The sequence below is a fragment of the Salmo trutta genome, unplaced genomic scaffold (genome assembly GCF_901001165.1).
Source record: "Salmo trutta unplaced genomic scaffold, fSalTru1.1, whole genome shotgun sequence".
In the NCBI taxonomy this organism is placed as follows: Eukaryota; Metazoa; Chordata; class Actinopteri; order Salmoniformes; family Salmonidae; genus Salmo; species Salmo trutta.
The window spans coordinates 18514-25918 of record NW_021822981.1 but is presented as its reverse complement, the minus strand read 5'-3'; the positions used below and the strand labels follow the sequence as shown (position 1 = coordinate 25918).

The following is a 7405-nucleotide window of genomic DNA, read 5'->3' as shown; positions in this document are numbered from 1 at the left end:
GATCAGAGCCTGAAGATACGGAGGTGCCGTTCCCCTCACAGCTCCGTAGGCAAGCACCATGGTCTTGTAGCAGATGCGAGCTTCAACTGGAAGCCAGTGGAGTGTGCGGAGGAGCGGGGTGACGTGAGAGAACTTGGGAAGGTTGAACACCAGATGGGCTGCGGCGTTCTGGATGAGTTGTAGGGGTTTAATGGCACAGGCAGGGAGTCAAGTCAACCAGCGTGTTTCCCCCCGTACTCCGTTTCTATTTTCTTTTGCTAGTCTTTCTGGTTTTGACCACTGCCTGACCATCCTGCCTGCCCTTCGGTATCTATTGGACTGTACACAACCATTCTCTTGCCTACCCCTTTTTGGATTAATAAACATTGTAAGACTCCAACCATCTGCATCTGGGTCTCGCCTTGACAAACGGTTTTAATTTAGATTTCATGTGATCTTTAATGCATCTTCTATATTTTATTTGGTCTTTGATGTACCTTTGTACAAGATCAAGAGCATCTCGGGACAGTTACTGTCTGTGTTTTGTCTGGAGTTTCTTCATGTGAGTGTGCAAAGACACCAACATTGTGCAAATAACTGAAGACATTCACTTACATTTTGTAAAAAAAAAATGTTTGTCTCTCACATGGTAGAGGTTTGATATGATGACAACATAATGTGCTATCTTTTTCAGTCTGTGTTAACAAACTCCCATGGTCAGATAACATGCCTTATCAAGCGTAAAACATAACCTCCTAACATTATGCAACAGTTTCCATGAAAACAATACAGGAACAAAGCAAAAAGGTATTTCAACATTGATTTCATAACATAAACCACCTTTTGGGAGTTTGCTTAAGTCTCAACCTGCCACAGGCCATCTGTCATGTCTGCTTAACGTTCACTGATACGGTCACGGGTGTCGTATGAATTGGACCAAAATGCAGCGGGTACGTGAATGCTCATAATACTTTTATTAGAACATTTACACAAAACAAGAAAACGAACGACAGCTAAACAGTATTGCAGGCTAACCCTAGCAGTGCAAAAACAACTTCCCTCAAAAGACAGGTGAAAAAGGGCTACCTAAGTATGACTCCAATTTAGCAACAACGATGTACAGCTGTTCCTGATTGAGAGCCATACCAGGCCAACACAAATAAATACACAACGTAGAAAAAAAAACAGAACAATACCGACAACCCAAAACAAACACACCCCTGCCACGCCCTGACCGAACTACAATAACAAACAGCCCCTTTACTGGTCAGGACGTGACAGATACCTACGTAACCTGCAAACTAGACTGCAATAGAGTTTGTATATGTTAATGACCAAGTCCTTAAGTGACTATATAATGAAAACATATATAGCTGCCAGTAAAACAGGATCAACATATTTAATCACGTACAATGGCCAACTTCACTGCATCAAAACTACATCCCCATCAGCATCCTCAGGAACTCTGGTTCTTCTGTCCAAATATCAGACATGGGGCATATGGAATGTCCACCTGAGAAATCGGGTAGGTTACTATTCTGTCCTCTTACAAGTGAAAATAAAATGACACATCTCATTACTGTGTGACCTGAGTGCACTTATTCCTTTACACATGCACTTTAGTTTTCAATATTTGAGTTCAGTGGCATCTGTACGTTATTGTACAGTTGTATAGTATTTCACTTATTAATTACCAATGACATGTAGGCGTATGCAATATTATCACACTCACTGTACATCACAAAACCACACTCCCCCATGTTTGAGAAATTTTTGAAGCAAGACTTTGGTTGACATCTGATGCTTTTTTGAAATGTACCAATATTCTGAGGAACGACCGCATCTGTCTGCCTACAGTATAAAAACTGCACGTCTATCATGTTCACAACAGACTGATCCTGGGCATCCTGCAGTCATTCACCATGGCACCCGTCTTTGTGCTGACCATTTTCATTGCCGTTCTCTGCTCAGTTCAGGGCCGATCTACAGGGGTAAGTGTCTATCTGAGACTATTGGGAAAACCCTGTGCATGATGAATTATTTGCGTTTTAAACATTTTAACCTATTTTGTTGCATATTTCCTTCTGCTGTTGGCATACAGAAAGCTTCACTTGAAAGGAGTGAAGAGGACATGGAAATTGGTGTGTTCATCCTGTCTTTATAAACATTTAGTTGCTGACATTGTATTATGTATCTAAATATCATGTTCCATAAATTAAACCTGGTTTTATTAATCATTCATTGTTAGAATGTATATGACGTACAGTACCAGTCAAAAGTTTGGACACACCTACTCTTTCAAGGCTTTTTCTTCATTTGCACAATTTTCTACATTGTAGAATAATAGTGAAGACATCAAAACTATGAAATAACACATGGAATCATGTAGTAACCAAAAAGTGTTAAACAAATCAAAATATATTTGAGAATCTTCAAAGTAGCCAACCTTTGTCTTGATGACAGCTTTGCATACTCTTGGCATTCTCTCAACCAGCTTCATGAGGTCGTCACATGGAATGCATTTTGAAAAACTGGTGTGCCTTGTTAAATACATTTGTGGAATTTCTTTCTTAATGCGTTAGAGCCAATCAGTTGTGTTGTGACAAGGTAGGGGTGGTATACAGAAGATAGCCCTATTTGGTAAAAGACCAATTCCAATTAATGGCAAGAACAGCTCAAACAAGAAAAGAGAAATGACGAAGTTTCTTCAAGTGCAGTCGCAAACACCATCAAGCGCTATGATGAAACGGGCTCTCGTGAAGACCCCCACAGGAAAGGAAAACTCAGAGTTACCTATGCTGCAGTTAATTAGAGTTACCAGCCTGAGAAATTGCAGCCCAAATAAATGCTTCAGAGGTCAAGTAACAGAGGAGACTGCATGAAACAGGCCTTCATGGTTGAATTGCAGCAAAGAAACAACTACTAAGAGACCCCAATAAGAAGAGCCTTGCTTGGACCAAAAAGATGAGCAATGGACAATAGACCGGTGGAAATCTGTCCTTTGGTCTGAGTCCAAATTTGAGAATTTTGGTTCGAACCGCTGTGTCTTTGTGAGATGCAGAGAAGGTGAACGGATGATGTCTGCATGTGTGGTTCCCACCGTGAAGCATGGAGTAGGAGGTGTGATGGTGTGGGGGTGCTTTACTGGTGACACTGTCAGTTATTTATTTAGAATTCAAGGCACACTTAACCAGCATGGCTACCACAGCATTCTGCAGCAATACGCCATCCCATCTGGTTTGCGCTTAGTGGGACTCATTTGTTTTTCAACAGGACAATGACCCAACACACCTCCAGGCTGTGTAAGGGCTATTTGACTAAGAAGGAAAGTGATGGAGTGCTGCATCAGATGACCTGGCCTCCACAATCCCCCGACCTCAACCCATTTGAGATGGTTGGGATGAGAGTGTAGGAAAACCAACAAGTGCTTAGCGTTTGTGGGAACTCCTTCAAGACTGTTGCAAAAGCATTCCAGGTGAAGCTGGTTGAGAGAATGCCAAGCGTGTGCAAAGCTGTCAAGACAAAGTGTGGCTACTTCGAAGAATCTCAAGTATAAAATATGTTGAACAATCTTTTGGTTACTACATGATCCCATATGTGTTATTTAATAGTTTTGATGTCATCACTATTATTTTACAATGTAGAAAAGAGAAAAATAAAAACACTTGAATGAGTGGCTGTGTCTAAACGTTTGACTGGTACAACATATTATCTTATTGTAATATTAGGGACACAGTTGCATTTAAGCAATTTTTTTTATCCCATTCCGCAGACAGCACCCGCACCAATAGCATTGAAGAGGAGGATTTTTCTGCTTCAACGCTCATTGAGAAGGCCAACAGAAATCTTGGTAAGGCAGCCTGTATATTCCTACCCTGCATTTAATGACACCGAGAATGAAACACAGATAATAACCTTCACTTGGTGTTGTTTTCTAGGGAAAAGACTTGACGAGCCACTAGTCATGTTTGGGGATATTGCAGTAAATACTGGGTTCATGAACGCTGACCCCTGCACAGCTCACACCTGCAAATGGCCGAAGTCCTCTAATGGGAACGTTTACGTGCCCTATGTGATCTCTAATCAATACTGTAAATATTTTCTTCTCTGAAATTATTTTCTTCTGAGCTTAATGGTTTGGTTTTACTATACTATATGAGTCTGTGTGTGCGTGTGTGTATTGAGTTTCTGACTTTCTTGTTGCTCCATTGAGCAGCGCCCCGGGAGAGGTCCGTTATTGAAGGTGGGCTGCAAACCTTGCAGCATCAACCTGCGTCCGATTCTTTCCCCGAACCAATCAGAGGGACTTTGTGGACATCCAGTCTCTGTCAGGGTATGACCGCTGCACATTACGAGACCTGTTATACTTGTCTTCTGCCACTCTTATTTACTTAGTGTTTACATGACAATTTACTTTACTGTTATTGCTACAAAAAACAACACTTTATTACTTTTAGAAATGACCTTTATTTCTTCCGTATACACTCTTGTTTGTAGCTGTTACTCGTATGTTGGACGCCAGAAAAATGGCCAGGTGGTGTCTCTGAATAGGAACGGATGTGTCCATCTGTCTGTGGTGCAGCATGAACTGCTGCACGCCTTGGGCTTCAACCACGAGCATTCGCGCATTGACCGTGACAGCCATGTTCAAATCCTGACTCAGAACATTTTGCCTGGTTAGTGCTTTCTACATCCACAGATGCTGAATTTATAATATATATTTTTAAATAACTTTGTAGGTAAATAATAAATACTATTGTTTACAAGATATGTAAATATTATTCCTGCCCATTTTGAGTAAGACATATTAGTAAAAACTTTAATAACTTGAATGTAAACTTTAGTGTACTACTATCTGATTATAATAATACATTAGTATTTCATTATTTGTAAACATGTAGAAACACTGACATGGATTTATAAGCTTTTCAATTAATAAGCATTTATAACATTCATAATAATCTGTAAAGCATTTCTTTATAAGCGTGACTTATTCATGAAAGTTATTATACTGTGTAAGAAAATGATTTATCATGCATTTTCCATCATAGGAATGGAATCCAATTTCGACAAGGTCGACACGATAAACTTGGGGACTCCATATGACTATAATTCTGTCATGCAATACTCAAGGTAAGTTGAGGACATAATGGAAAGGTTTTCTTTACTGCAATAACAGCTATAATGTTGTATGGCTAAAATAATTTGACCTTTCATAGTCTACTCATGTCATCCTTTAATTGCAATTGATGGTGTGCGAGCTTTCTGCCCAATGTTGTCTGGTTCCAGGTTTGCCTTCTCCAAGAACAATCAGCCCACCATTCTTCCAATCCCTGACAATAATGCAGTTATTGGCCAGGCAACTCAGATGAGCCCTATGGACATTCTGCGGATCAATCGTCTCTATAAATGCTGTAAGTGATTTTCTAAGGAGATCTGTTTATCATAACTGTTGTGATTATTATACCTGCCTGTATGCTTCACGATACCGTTGCTCAATCAATTTGAGATATTTGGGAATCTAGTATTTGAATTGAATTGAGTGATATTCTGTATTTATACTGTTATAAATTGGTGTACAGATTATTTTTAAAGCCTTGAGCACCATCAACTCAAAAGGCAGAAATACAGCATGTCAATTCTAAAAATATTTTATTTTTCCCTTCTCTTTTATTAGGAAAGCAGGTGGACTGATTTGAAAAGTGCGACGGTAGAGCGTCTGCTGAGGATTGTAACTGCAGTTATAGCTTGCTTTTCAACTTTGAACATGAATATAAGAAACAAATGATAATTTATGCTGATAGAATGAATTGAGATGCAGATCTGTATCCGTATATCAGATCTGTTATGGCTTATCATAGATAGAACATTGGTATGGCAAAGCAAAGTACTGTAGTCTACTGAAACATTATCACAATAAACATGTGTAGCAACGTGTATTTGATAGCCCGTTCTACGTTTGTTATGGTTTATGTTTATTTTCTGATTGCAAAGGGTACATTGATGGTGATTATCCTATAACGTGCACAGGTGTGCAAGTGGATTAGTGGGTAAAACAAAAACCTTCTGTATATTTTTAGGGGAGTTAACAAGGCTATCTCACCTAAGACTACAGTAATAACACATGTCCCAACTCCCACACGCACAGAATATCGTGTATTATACAGCAAATTTAACACTCTGTTACTTTGCATTTTGGAAGTCTGAAACAACGACATGAGCTTAAAATCGTTGTAGAGTGAGTGTCCAGTAATACTTTACAACATGGTTCCATTTGTAAAAGGTTTATAAAGGGCGTATAATTAGGTTATTAATGATTATTTCAGCATTTGTAAATGCATTTTTTTGCATTATAAACCATTAATTAAGATGAACCTTTATATATTGTCATGCAACTTTATTTCTCACTTTTTGGTGTGATGCATTGGTGTTCTGTTCCATGAACAGAGGAGGATGGTTTTAATGATGTGTCTTGACCCACTTTTGATGCCCTGGTCAAATGTACATTATTCAATCATTCCTAATATATTACCTCTTACCAGATGATATAAACACAGGTAATACCTTTGATTGGTGAAACAGTGGAGGAGGTATCCTCTCACAACGTTGAATATTATTGTTATCACACCCACCACGCACTGACTGAATATGTTTAACAAAGTGTTGAATCTTCTCTCATGTGTGTCGCGATGATTACCCAATACTGCCTATAAGTACAGTATATCTAAGCTCTGAGTGAACTCTAAAATCATCTAGAAATGACTTACTCACATGTACCTAATAAGGTATATCTTATTTTAAAGTGACATACCTATGAATATTTATAACTGATTCATCAACATTTATAACTGCTAAAAGTATACCTTGTTTTAAAGTGGCAATCCACTGACCAGGAACAAATGAGTTACCAACATTTATAACTGCTGAAAATATATATTTAAAGAAAGTATAAACCTACTGACAATTTATTAAAGAGTTAGGTGGACTAATATTTATACCTTCTAAAAACATACTTTAAAAGGCAGTGGAAACCTTCTGCCAACTTGTGAATGAGTTGCAAATATTTATAACAGCATTTAATCTCCTCAAACAAGCAATACATAGTAAGAACAAAATGTAATTTAATAGAATGACACTTTGGGAAAACAATTTTAGCCTATCATTGGTATAGTGAGTAGCCTAGCTAATTCAGATAAACAGGGGGTTTGTTTTACTCCCCTTTTTAACATTACAAGTCAGAATATAAATTGGAAACAGATGAACTATTTAAAATACAACATTAACATAGATGGTCCTCTTCTGTGTCTTTCTTGTCAAGCATTTTCCCATCCTGGAGTTTGAGACCTCATGGGAATTTAGCAATTTAGCAGACACTCTTGCTACACATAACTGTACTATCATCATTATCATGATTTATTCAATTTAT

At 38.3% G+C, this 7405-nt stretch overlaps 1 pseudogene; it reads left to right on the top strand.

The window, feature by feature from the left end:
* Positions 1-1882: 1882 nt before the first annotated feature.
* Positions 1883-5918, top strand: LOC115187857 (low choriolytic enzyme-like; annotated as a pseudogene).
* Positions 5919-7405: the final 1487 nt, after the last annotated feature.